Consider the following 13,911-nt stretch of genomic DNA (forward strand, 5'->3'; position numbering starts at 1 on the left):
CATGCATGGCATGTAGGAGGATCCTCCCCTCTCAATAGATAGGAATGTGTAAAATATGTGTGTCCAGTTCGGAGCCGAGAGAGAACAACTTCCTCTCTGCGGTCTCTCCGACTGGACAGTTTAGGATTAAGTGTAGGTTGAATTTTAAACAGTTTATTGTTTGTTTCGGTAGACCACCTTTGTTGCCAATGGTGTTTGATGGCTGACTGAATTGAAGGTTTGATGTCGGTGTATGGTAGTTTCAAATCTGTTTGTGCTAGGCGAAGAGAGCAGTCTTAGCTGCTTTATCAGCCTGTTCATTCCCCTTTATACCCACATGACTGGGAATCCAGAGATAAGTAATTTGAGTTTTAGAAGATAATCGAAATGTTCGGATTAAAAGATTTTGGATTAGAGTATTTCTAGGGCTTCTTGATTTCAAAGCCTGAAGAACCGAAAGAGAGTCTGAACAGATGATTGCCTTTTCAATGCGGTGTTCTTCGATGTGGTCAAGAGCCAGACCGATAGCACAAGCTTCCGCAGAGAAAATGGAGGCAACATCTGGAAGTCGGATAGAGGAACAGTGATTAGATGTACAGCATGCTGCCGCAACTTTATCACCATCTTTTGAGCCGTCAGTGTAGATCTTAACATGATCAGGGAAAGCCCTGATGCACTCCCGAAAGGAGGATTTATGTTCTTCGGGTAATGCACTGGACTTTGCCCTCTCATGCAAAGATAAATTGATATCAGGTGTTTGAATGAGCCATGGTGGTACATCCGATATGGTGTACTCGTCAATGGCGTCGAAATTTATATTTAGTTCCTGCAAAAACTTTGAAATTCTGATGCCAAATGTTGGTATGAGCTTTTGATTTTGTCTGAATATGTCCTGGTGTTGTGGATTAAATACAAGATCGAATGCGGGGTTTTTGGGATTGGATTTCAGTTGGGCAGCATACTGTAAGGATAATTTCTTTCGTCGATCGTCTAGAGATGGCTCATTAGCTTCCACATGGAGACTCTTCACAGGTGTTGTTCGAAAAGCTCCAAGTGCCAGACGCAGTCCCTGATTCTGGATAGGGTCAAGCATCTGTAGATAGGAGCTGCGAGCCGATCCATAGACAATAGAGCCGTAGTCAAGTTTTGATCTAATAAGTGCCCGGTAGATACGCAGAAGCATTTCACGGTCTGCACCCCAATCAGAATGGGACAGAACACGTAGAATGTTCAGCGCCTTCGAGCACTTATCCTTCAGATGTTTGATGTGGGGAACAAAGGACAGTTTCGAATCGAATATTAATCCAAGAAATTTAGTTTGTTCAACTACTGGAATTTTAATTCCATTGAGTGTGAGGTCTGGATCGTTGTGTGGTTTTCGTTTTTGACAGAGAAATGCATGCAGACAGTTTTTGATCTTGAAAATCTAAAGCCATTTTCGTCAGCCCAATTTTGTAATTTGCCTAAACATTGTTGTAGTTGTCGTTCTATAGTGTGCATGTTTTTTGATCTGTAACAGATCAAGAAATCATCCACAAATAGAGACCTTTCCGTAGATTGGCCAAGACATTTAGTTATGCTGTTAATTTTTAGTCCAAAAAGTGTGACGGACAGGATACCACCCTGAGGGACGCCCATCTCCTGTGTTTCTGTTTCTGAATAAGTTGAACCCGTTCGAACTTTGAAATGCCTGTCAGATATAAAATTTGATATAAACTTTGGCAAATTACCACGTATACCGATATCATGGAGATCGTTCATGATTCCATATTGCCAAGTTGTGTCGTATGCCTTTTCAAGGTCAAAGAATACGGCAACAAGATGTTCTTTCTTGGCAAATGCTTCTCGTATAAATGTTTCTAGTCTAACTAAGTGGTCTACCGTTCCCCTGCGGTTTCTAAAGCCGCTTTGCAAAGGACTTAAAATATTGTTTGATTCCAGGAACCAAACTAATCTAGTATTTATCATACGTTCTAGAGTTTTACAAATACAACTCGTCAATGAAATAGGACGATAGTTATTGGCATCAGTAGCATCTTTCCCGGGCTTCGGAAGGGGTATAATAGTAGATTCCTTCCAAGACTCGGGAATTTTGCCAGAAGAGTAAACTTGATTAAATATAGTTAAAAGACATTTTAGTGAAGATTCTGGTAATTGTTTTAAAAACATATATGGAATTTCGTCTGGTCCAGCTGCCGAGTCCTTTGATTTCTCAAGGGACTCGAGCAATTCTGGTATCTCGAAAGGCCTATTGTAACTTTCACTATTGGAGGATTTAAAATTAAGACGTCTCTTTTCCTTTTCCTTTTTAAATTTTTGAAATTTTTTGGAATGATTTTTGATGGATGAATTTTTAGCAAAATTTTTGGCAAAGGCGTCAGCTATTTCGGATTTTGAAGAAAATATTTTATTGTTGTTAATGAGGTGGGAGGATGGTGTTGCTTTTCTTTTCCCACTGATTTTACCAATCATTTCCCAAACTTTCTTCGAAGATGTATTGGAATTAATTTTTGAGACGTACTCTTTCCAAGTACTTTTCTTGTCGGATTTGATAGACCTTCGAGCTTTTGCTCTCCAGATTTTAAAATTGTTATAGTTTGAGACGGTTGGCGAAGCCAAGTACCGCCTCAGAGCGGAATTTCTACCAGATCTATTGATAAATGAATCATTTGAGAGACGAAACTTTGTAGGTTTTGGCACGGATTTTGGTATGGTTTTTGTAGCGATAGAAGTGAGTGCTTCTGTGAAAATTTTAATGGGGTCATCGAGGTTCAAAAATTTATCCTCAATGAGCTCCTCTGCGCACAAATTTTTAAATTGAACCCAGTCCGCCTTATGTAGATTCCAACGAGGAATAGGCTCCTCAAGTTTTGGTGACCCTATGTTTTTAAGTATAATTGGAAAGTGATCGCTCCCACAGAGATCACCGTTGACCATCCAATCATAATCCAGAAGAATTGATGGATGGCACAACGATAGATCAATGTGGGTAAGCGAGCCAGAGGCAGGGTGTAAATATGTTGGGGCATTGGTGTTATAAAGACATAAGCTGTTTTTATTAATAAAATCTTCGATACGTCTACCTCTATCGTCAGTGCCAGGGGAGCCCCAGAGGCTATTATGACCGTTAAAGTCACCCATGATAATATATGGCACTGGTAGTTGTGATACGATGTTACTCAGTTCATCACAACTAAATGGAGTATTTGGAGGTAAATATATAGAACAGACTGTTATTTTTCGGTGAAGAGTTGCGCTTATAGCAACAGCTTGCAAGGTGGTATCTAGCTAATGTGTCTGTGAGGAACGTTTTTATGCACCGCCACCGCCACCGCCACACCACCTGATGGGCGGCCACCTGTTGTTGGAGTTTTGGTGTATAGTGTAAATTGTCGGAGATTGATGGTGTCTTTCAGCATTATTTCTTGAAGGCAGAATATGGATGGGTTTTTTGTTTGTATAAGATGTTTTAATTCTTCTATGTTCGCTTTAAATCCGCGTATGTTCCATTGTATGATAGTGTTTGTCTCTATATTGATCCTTGAGGATAGTTTGTCGGACCGACAGGACTACTTGAAGCAGGTTGTTTGGTGGCGATAAATGTGTTGTCACCAAACTCGCTGTCGTCCGATAGAACATCATAGATGTTCCGTCCAAGGATAGGGTCATCTGATCCCTTACTGGGTTTGTTGTTTAGTGCAGGGAGCCTCGCCAGCTTTACCTTGGTGGTTTTGGTCTGGCGTTGCTCCTGCGGTGGTGTATTTGCTGGACGCTTTGCTTTATCGGGGAGTTTTTTAACGTCAATAGACGGTGAAGATGTAGCACGTCTATGACGAGCGGCGGTAACTTTTTTTCTGATGTTCGGTGTTTGAATTTGGTGTTGTGTAAGTCCTGGAGACGCCGGTGTGATTGGCGTTTTAGCTCCAGGTGGCCCAGCAGGTGGTTTTTGTTGTGGTTTGTTTTGTGGTTTACATGGACCTGACTTGAACCTGTTCGGGTCCCCCATGATTACTTTGCAGGCCTTAGCATCAGCCATATCTGGGACATCATTGTCCCAGTTAGGCTTGTCAACCAAGGCCTGGACCGACGCATGTTTGACGGTGACACTGTCAAAGGGCGTCTTTGCGCGGGTGATCTGGGCATAGGTTGCCACATTCAGGTCTGAACACTCGACTATCCTCCTAGCTTCAGGGAAGGAGACACCTCGGGTATATTTGACCCGTAATATCTCCCTCTCCCGAGTCCAGGCAGGACAGGTGCGAGCAGACGCAGCATGGTCACCCCCGCAATTGACGCAGTGACGGTTGACAATGTCACATTCGTCTTTTTCGTCGTGACCTTCACGGCCACAGTACTGACATACCATTTTCCGTCTACAATTGCTCTCATGATGGCCGTACCTCTGGCAGTTACGGCACCTCAATGGATTGGGGATGTAGACGGTGACATTGTAACGTTGGTAACCAACAGTTACGTTCTGTGGTAATGTTGGTGTAGCGAATGTTAAGATAAAAGTGTGTGTTGGGACCAAGCTCCCACTTTTTTTCGTCATGATGCGTTTAACATGAGAGACCGGAATGTTCTCCTCTTGGAAGTATGACAGTATGTCAGCCTCATTGTCATTGCGCAAGGCTGGGCACCTGATTACCCCCTTGCTGCAATTCAATGATGAGTGTGGTTTTACACACACACTGAGGCCGGCAAAACTGTTGGTTCCAAGGAGGTTCTCCGCTTGTTGCTTGCGGAAAACCTCTTTTAGGAGATCACCCGATCCCAAAGGCTTGACAGATTTGACATCTCCAGCAATGCCCTTGATGCCCTTTCGCAATATTAAGGGTGATAAACCTGCAGAGGTCTTGCCACTCTGTGTAGAGGACATGACCAGAAACTGTGGGAATGTGTTTGTTGTACCGCTTTTTGTTTGCTGATTTGTTGTTGATTCCTTTTGGGGAGATTTTGGTTGTAATTCATTTTGTTTGTTTTTGGAAGCCATCTTTTAGAGTTTATTACAATTCGCTAGCTGTGCCCCCACCCACCTCGGAGCCCAACAGGGGGACACTCATGATGACATGGATATCCAATGTCAAAGTGTCAGGGTTACACAGATAGTATACTCGGAAGAATATTTCGAACAAACATAATTCAAATCAAGCTTGCGGCAGCACGCTCGCAAGATCGATCAGAATCAAGACAATCCAAATTAAACTCACGATTGACCCTAAGCCACCGCCTTCTTGGAGATCTACGAACCAAGGGCTCGGCATGACCAGCCGATTGATAATACAGGGCCCATATTACCTCTCGTCTAACCGGAGTCTGAAGCCAAAGTAGTGTGTAGCAGTAAAAAAAGGAAGAAAAAAGAGCAAAACCTATTCAACTACCAGGACCTTCTTCCCCCGGATACGAGATGCAACCCACGGCAAACAGGTTGGCTCAAATTGGAGCTACTGTGAAAGCCTTCAGCTACACTGATATCACGCGGACGCACATCACACCCCCAAAAGTGGTGCGCATCCGCATGAGAACAGTGCACCCAGTCTCGGGACGTGGACCCAGCTTTCATGGAGACCTTTCCTAGAGTTCTGCATGGATTGAAACCAAATTTGGCCACAAACATCCTTGGCAGAAGGGGAACAGAACTTGTATAAATTTTGGCTCTGACCCCCTGGGGGCAGGAGGGGCGGGGCCCAATAGGGGGAATAGAGGTAAACCCTATAAATCGCTACTTGTCCTAGAGTTCTGCATGGATTGTAACCAAATTTGGTCCAAAAACATCCTTGGGGGAAGGGGAACAGAACTTGTATAAATTTTGGCTCTGACCCCATGGGGGCAAGAGGGATGGGGCCCAATAGGGGAAATAGAGGTAAATCCTATAAATCGCTACTTGTCCTAGAGTTCTGCATGGAATGTAACCAAATTTGGCCACAAACATCCTTGGCGGAAGGGGAACAGAACTTGTATAAACTTTGGCTCTGACCCCCTGGGGGCAGGAGGGGCGGGGCCCAATAGAGGGAATAGAGGTAAACCATATAAATCGCTACTTGTCCTAGAGTTCTGCATGGAATGTAACCAAATTTGGCCGCAAACATCCTTGGGGGAAGGAGAACAGAACTTGTATAAATTTTGGATCTGACCCCCCCGGGGGCAGGACCCAACCCAATTGGGGAAATAGAGGTAAATTCTATAAATCGCTACTTGTCCTAGAGTTCTGCATGGATTGTAACCAAATTTGGCCACAAACATCCTTGGCGGAAGGGGAACAGAACTTGTATAAATTTTGGCTCTGACCCCCCGGGGCAGGAGGGGCGGGGCCCAATAGGGGAAATAGAGGTTAATCCTATAAATCGCTACATGTACTAGAATTCTGCATGGATTGTAACCAAATTTGGCCAGAAACATCCTTGGGGAAGGAGAACAGAAAATTGTATAAATTTTGGCTCTGACCCCCTGGGGGCAGGAGGGGCGGAGCCCAATAAGGGAAATAGAGGTAAATCCTGTAAATCGCTAATAGTCATATAGTTCTGCTTTGATTTTAACCAAATTTGGCCCAGAAACATCCTTGGGGTTAACAGAATTTGTATAAATTTCAGAAAAGAAACAATGAACTTGTATTCAGAACATTCTTAGGCATTACAAACCAGGTGAGCGATACAGGCCCTCTGGGCCTCTTGTTTAATCTGTAACATATCAAGAAATCATCCACAAATAGAGACCCCTCCGTAGATTGGCCAAGACATTTAGTTATGCTGTTAATTTTTAATCCAAAAAGTGTGACGGACAGGATACCACCCTGAGGGACGCTCATCTCCTGTGTTTCTGTTTCTGAATAAGTTGAACCTGTTCGAACTTTGAAATGCCTGTCAGATATAAAATTTGAAATAAACTTTGGCAAATTACTACGTATACCGATATCATGGAGATCGTTCATGATTCCATATTACCAAGTTGTGTCGTATGCCTTTTCAAGGTCAAAGAATACGGCCACAAGATGTTCTTTCTTGGCAAATGCTTCTCGTATAAATGTTTCTAGTCTAACTAAGTGGTCTACCGTTCCCCTGCGGTTTCTAAAGTTATTGGCATCAGTAGCATCTTTCCCGGGCTTCGGAAGGGGTATAATAGTAGATTCCTTCCAAGACTCGGGAATGTTGCCAGAAGAGTAAACTTGGTTAAATATAGTTAAGACATTTTAGTGATGAGTCTGGTAATTGTTTTAAAAACATGTATGGAATTTCGTCTGGTCCAGCTGCCGAGTCCTTTGATTTCTCAAGGGACTCGAGCAATTCTGGTATCTCGAAAGGCCTATTGTAACTTTCACTATTGGAGGATTTAAAATTAAGACGTCTCTTTACCTTTTCCTTTTTAAATTTTTGAAATTTTTTGCAAAGGCGTCAGCTATTCGGATTTCGGAAATACTTTATTTTTGTTAATAAGATGATGGTGTTGCTTTTCTTTTTATTTTTTGATTTCCCAAACTTTCTTCGAAATGTATTGGAGTTAATTTTTGAGTGGGATACTTTTCTTGTCGGATTTGATGTTGCTTTTCTCCAAATTTCAAAATTGCTTATTTGAGATGAGTGTGGTTTTACACACTCAGTGAGGCCGGCAAAACTGGTGGTTCCAAGGAGGTTCTCCGCTTGTTGCTTGCGGAAAACCTCTATTAGGAGATCCCCGATCCCAAAGGCTTCACAGATTTGACATCGCCGGCAATGCCTTTGATGCCTTTTCACAATATCAAGGGTGATAACCTGCAGTGGTCTTGCGCTCTGTGTAGAGGACATGACCAGAAACTGTGGGAATGTGTTTGTTGTACCGCTTTTTGTTTGTTGATTTTGTGGTTGATTCCTTTTGGGAGATTTTTGATGTAGTTTATTTTGTTTGTTTGGAAGCCATCTTTAGGAGTTTACACTATTCGCTAGCTGTGCCCCCACCCACCTCGGAGCCAACAGGGGGACACTCATGATGACATGGATATCCAGTGTCAAAGTGCCAGGGTTACACAGATAGTATACTCGGAAGAATTTTTTGAACGAACATAATTCAAATCAAGCTTGCGACAGCACGCTCGCAAGATTGTACACCCGCAAGATCGATTAGAATTAAGACAATCCAAATTAAACTCACGATTGACAGTAAGCCACCGCCTTCTTGGAGATCTACGAACCAAGGGCTCGGCATGACCAGCCGATTGATAATACAGGGCCCAAATTACCTCTCGTCTAACCGGAGTCTGAAGCCAAAGTAGTGTGTAGCAGTAAACAAAGGAAGAAAAAAGAGCAAAACCTATTCAACCACAAGGACCTTCTTCCCCCCGGATACGAGATGCAACCCACGGCAAACAGGTTGGCTCAAATTGGAGCTACTGTGAAAGCCTTCAGCTACACTGATATCACGCAGACGCACATCACACCCCCAAAAGTGGTGTGCATCCGCAAGAGACCAGTGCCCCCAGTCTCGGGACGTGGACCCAGCTTTCATGGAGACTGGTAGATATTTCTACCAACTAAAACGTTAACCTTGTGTGTGTCACTGCTACGACTTTCTGTTCTTTGTACAGCACTTTGACACTTTTTCTGTCCATATTTCCTTGCTCGAGCTGTGATCTGCTTTATTGAATAGAGCTGATCACATTGATGAAGAGGATATAGATTTACTAAAGTCACGATCTGTTCTGCTTGTTTGATTAACAACCAGGGTCATGTAAGGATAGCCTCCGAAGTATGTGGAGCTTTGTGTGTATGAAGCGAAGATGCGTGTTTTAGGTTTGTGGTTTGCAATTCACGGACAATGCCTTCTTCTAGAGTCAGCATTTAAATATAAATTTACAATCTTTTTATGCATGCATGGCTACTTCTCATAGTTATAGTTTTAAAGTGCTGTTCCTGTGAAGGAAAGTAAAATGTTTTCATATATGATTGACTTGCTGTCGACCATTGTTTACAGTATTGGAAACCACCAGGGCTCCATTTCCACTAGAGGGAGATGACCTACGGAAGATTCGGCCAGCTATTGCTAAGGTGTCGCGCAAAACTACAATAATTTGTTGGCAGAAAGAAAAAGATCACGATTCAAAGACTAGAAAATATCTTCCAAATATGCAATGATATATAAATCATTGCATATATACATGAGCAACGATTAATCTTTTTTTATCTTAGACTAGTACAGTAAATACTCCTAGGGTGGAAAATGGGCATTCATTGAGAAGACGTGTATAACTATAATGTATGGTGACAGTACAGATCATCATAACCACTACATTCAATAGAGGATCCGACAACATCCCATAAAGGGACCATGGGGCCATGTTCGGATGACCTTTATACCACCTGTATTTCAGATATGCATTTTCTACACATTGCTACCATCAATTGAAAACGTCATTTTGTCCCATTTTTTATTGTCCCATTTTACATATACATTTAGCTTTGTTATTTGGGCAAGATGACTACATTTTCAAGCTATTTCCTCCCCTGAAATTTGACGGTAGCAATTTGATTGGCCATATCCAAAGGTCATCCGAACATGGCCCCTTATTGGATGTTGTCAGATCCTCTGTTGAATGGAGTGGTTATGAGGATTTGTATTTTAATCAGATTCTAGCACTAATACACCCTAATATTCATAATTATTTTGTTTTTACAGATGTCCCCTGTTGACTTTTAAAACATGTGAGGGCGACTGCCATTCAAACAATTGAAAGTAGCTGACAAAGAAGGAATGGTCTCGGTATGTCTGTAGAGGAAATAAGCCGAGCAACCCTGAGGAGATATCATTCACTTCCAAAACTTTACTGTAACCTTCATGTTTAACTATATATGACAGTTCATATTTATGCATTTTTTTTTCATTTCTCGCCATTAAAACACAGATCAGTGCGATTGCCTGCACTGATCTCTCGATGTTAAATGGAGATTTGGCCAGATTTAAATACAATTTATACCGAAAAATACATTTATACATCTAGGACAAGTAGCTATTTATATAATTTACACCGGATAGATAATGAGGCAAGATTGGGCGGATGGCCAATGATGGCCGTAAAGCATCTAACGCCTTTATGAAGGTTGTTGAAAGTAACAACACGCCAACCGTCTCCTCGGCTTTAAGCCCAAAACTGTAGACGAGGAGATCACCTACAGTTACAAAAGAGTGGCAGACATGGAATATCTGTGGAGGATAAAGTAAGTTTCAAGAATTTTAAAAATAGAATTAGCTTCAATAATGAAAGCAATACCAGAGCCAAAATATATACAACTCTGTTTCCCTTCCTCCTATGGTGTTTCTGGTCAAATTTGGTTACAATCCATGCAGAACTCTAGGACTAGTAGCGATTTAAAGGATTGACCTCTTTCCCCTATTGGTATACTTTTTCATGATTGATTAACGTCCTATTAACAGCTATGATCATGTAAGGACGGCCTCCCATGTATGTGGTGTGCTGCGTGTATGTTGTGCGAGGTGCATGTTTTGGGAGACTGTGGTATATTCATGTTGTGTCTTTTTGTATAGTGGAACTGTTGCCTATATCACTGAAGCATACTGCCGAAGACACCAAGCAGCGCACCCCACCCGGTCACATTATACTGACAACAGGCGAACCAGTCGTCATCCTCCCTGTAAGAGCCTACGTCACAGGGGCGAGCGCTAAACAAATGGCCAAATGAGACGGTTGGAAGAAGAGAAAAGATAATAGTCGAATTTACGATCATGCAATAGGGGCAGCAGGTTCAATTCTAACTCCCTACCTGCAGGGCCAACTCTGTTCTCCTTCCTCCAAGTATGTTTCTGGCCAAATTCGTAGGAATCCATGGAAAATCCTAGGACTAATAGCAATTTAAAGGAAATCTTGAAGGACGGATGACCGAGGGACGAACAGACGCCGTGCCATGACAAAGCTCACCATTTTTTTTTTTTTTTTTTTGTTTGAGTTTTACGGCCCATCGACAACTAAGGTCATTTAGGGCCAAACTACAAGTCAGGCATTAATATCAGGATAAAAGGTCAGGGTAAGAAAAGGCAAGTAAAGATTAAAACACAGATTGTAAACGTTTATTTGATAAAAAAGGTTTGCATGGGATAAAAGTTTCGGCTAAAACACACGAGAAAACTCATGCAAAAAGTTGATGAAACGATGAAATGTTGAGTTGATACGATGAAATGTTGAGTTGATACGATGATATGATAAGAAAAACGTTCATATTTTATCTAAAATACCGATTTCTTTGAGATAATTAAAAATATGATTATGTCTCACGGCATGAAACAAAGTGTACATGTCGGAGACATCGTAGTACTTATCTCGTATGTGCTTAAAATCAATACAGTGCACTAAAATATGTTCCACTGTGAGAGGAGAATCACATGCATGGCATGTGGGAGGATCCTCCCCTCTCAATAGATAGGTTGTATTTTAAACAGTTTATTGTTTGTTTCGGTAGACCACCTTTGTTGCCAATAGTGTTTAATGGCTGACTGAATGTAAGGTTTGATGTCAGTGTAAGGTAGTTTCAAATGTGTTTGTGCTAGGCGAAGAGCAGTCTTAGCTGCTTTATCGGCCTTTTCATTTCCCTTTATACCCACATGGCTGGGAATCCAGAGATAAGTTATTTGAGTTTTAGAAGACAATCAAAATGTTCGGATCAAAATATTTTGGATTAATGTGTTTCTAGGGTTTTTGGATTTCAAAGCCTGAAGAACCGAAAGAGAGTCGGAACAGATTATTGCCTTTTCAATGCGGTGTTCTTTGATATGTTCAAGCGCCAGACCGATAGCAGATGCTTCCACAGAGAAAATGGAGGCAACATCCAGGAGAACCTCCTTGGAACCACCAGTTTTGCCGGCCTCAGTGTGTGTGTAAAACCACACTCATCATTGAATTGCAGCAAGGGGTAATCAGGTGCCCAGCCTTGCGCAATGATAATGAGGCCGACATAATGTCATACTTCCAAGAGGAGTGCATACCGGTCACGTACGTAAAAAAGAATCATGACCAAAAAGAGTGGGAACTTGGTCCCAGCACACACGTTTATATTGACGTTCGCATCACCAACGTAACCACTCTGGCGTAACTGTTGGCTACCAGCGTTATGCTGTTACATACCAAATCCATTGAAGTGTCATAACTGCCAGAGGTACGGCCATCATGAGAGCAAATGTAGATGAAAGATGGTATGAAGGTCACGACGAAAGAGTCGGTTTAGGAGAGACTTTTCAATCGAGGCAACAGAGAAAATCCGCAATTTATGGACAGTGACAGATGAGAAATTATATTACTTACCAGTTAGTGTGAAAGGAGTAACATACACCAAAATTGAGAATATTAACCTCAAATCGGCGAAATTCCAAATGAAAGCCTTGGACTGCAATTTAGCTGGTACACCCTTGACCATAGAGAGGCCACGAGAGATTTTAGAACCTACAGATCAGGAATTAAAGGTGACAAACATAGAAATCTGAAACCAAATATTAACTGCAAATATATATATATATATATATATTATGTATTTTTCTAAGATAAATTACGACTTACGAAAATTGCCAAAATTCAAATAAAACTGGCTAAGTGTCTTTGTATCTCGGAGAAAATTTGTACGAGTTATCTTCCCTTGAACCGGAAGCGATTTGACGTCATATGAGCCAAACAGTATACACTACCGGTTTATACACTACATAGAGTTTTCCAGATAATGATCAGAGCTTTGGTTTGATTTGGTTTGATTAGTTTAACGTCCTATTAACAGCCATGGTCATTTAAGGACGTGCCAGGTTTGTTGGTGGAGGAAAGCAGGAGTACCCGGAGAAAAACCACCGACCAGTACCTGGCAACTGCCCCACATGGGGTTCGAACTCGTGACCCAGAGGTGGAGGGCATATGGTAATATGTCGGTACATCTTAACCAATCGGCCACCGTGGCCCAGATCAGAGCGATTACGACGATATACCAGAAGTATCGTTTAGTTTAGATATTTTTCCATATATGTACGAACCTGTAACACAAACAGACACACAGAATGACAGTAATTTGCCAGAATTAAGCGAAGACAGCGACGATTCCAGTCACGACGCAGGCGGCAGTACAGAATGGTTAGTTTACTACAGTACAACATGCTATTTACATTTTTTGCATGTCTTCTGCTGTTCTGTGTGTAGTCTATCTAAAGTACAATTAAGATAATTTTGGCACATATTATGCTAATTAATTTATACCTACATTTATAAGGGTAAACTTGTTAGAAGGATAAGCATTAATAACTTTATAATTTATAACCGAGTATTTGACATATGGCGCGCTCAGCTGTCATCTGTGAGTGGCTCAGATGACGTCACAGAGGAGGGGACGTAACTCGTATCAGAATCCTTGGCCGAGTAAAACGACACAGAAAATCAGGGTTTTTTTTTTTATTGCAGACAAAATGTTATAAAAGCATTATTTTTTTCTAAACTTTTAGTGGATATCGTTTATTATGATAAATTTGAACTGGAAAATACATATATCCTCATGTAAACTTAGTTTCTATGTTTGTCACCTTTAATATCTTTTCTTACCCAGCTGAGTTCAATCTGATTCAAATACAGATCCTCTTATCCAATGTAGTGATGTAGTGGGCCCCACTTTAAGCTATATGGGGTGATATATATATTTCACAATTGCTGAAACATCTTTTAAGTTATTTAGTGAGTTATAGGAGTGCATCTACTATATATGAGTTGTTTTGTGCCTAATTAGGATAGATAAAATTTACAAGTTGTACATGTTCTGCCCCGAATTGTATGGGTTATGGAGATAATTATATAAATATATAATGCTGTCACTGTACATGTTCTACCTGACTTGCTTGGGGTTTCTCCATATATATAGACAAGAGGCCCAAAGGGCCTTAACGGTCATCTGACTACCTTGGCAATAGTAAAATTAATTATATATGGTGTCA

This window comes from Argopecten irradians, chromosome 13 (genome assembly GCF_041381155.1).
Source record: "Argopecten irradians isolate NY chromosome 13, Ai_NY, whole genome shotgun sequence".
In the NCBI taxonomy this organism is placed as follows: Eukaryota; Metazoa; Mollusca; class Bivalvia; order Pectinida; family Pectinidae; genus Argopecten; species Argopecten irradians.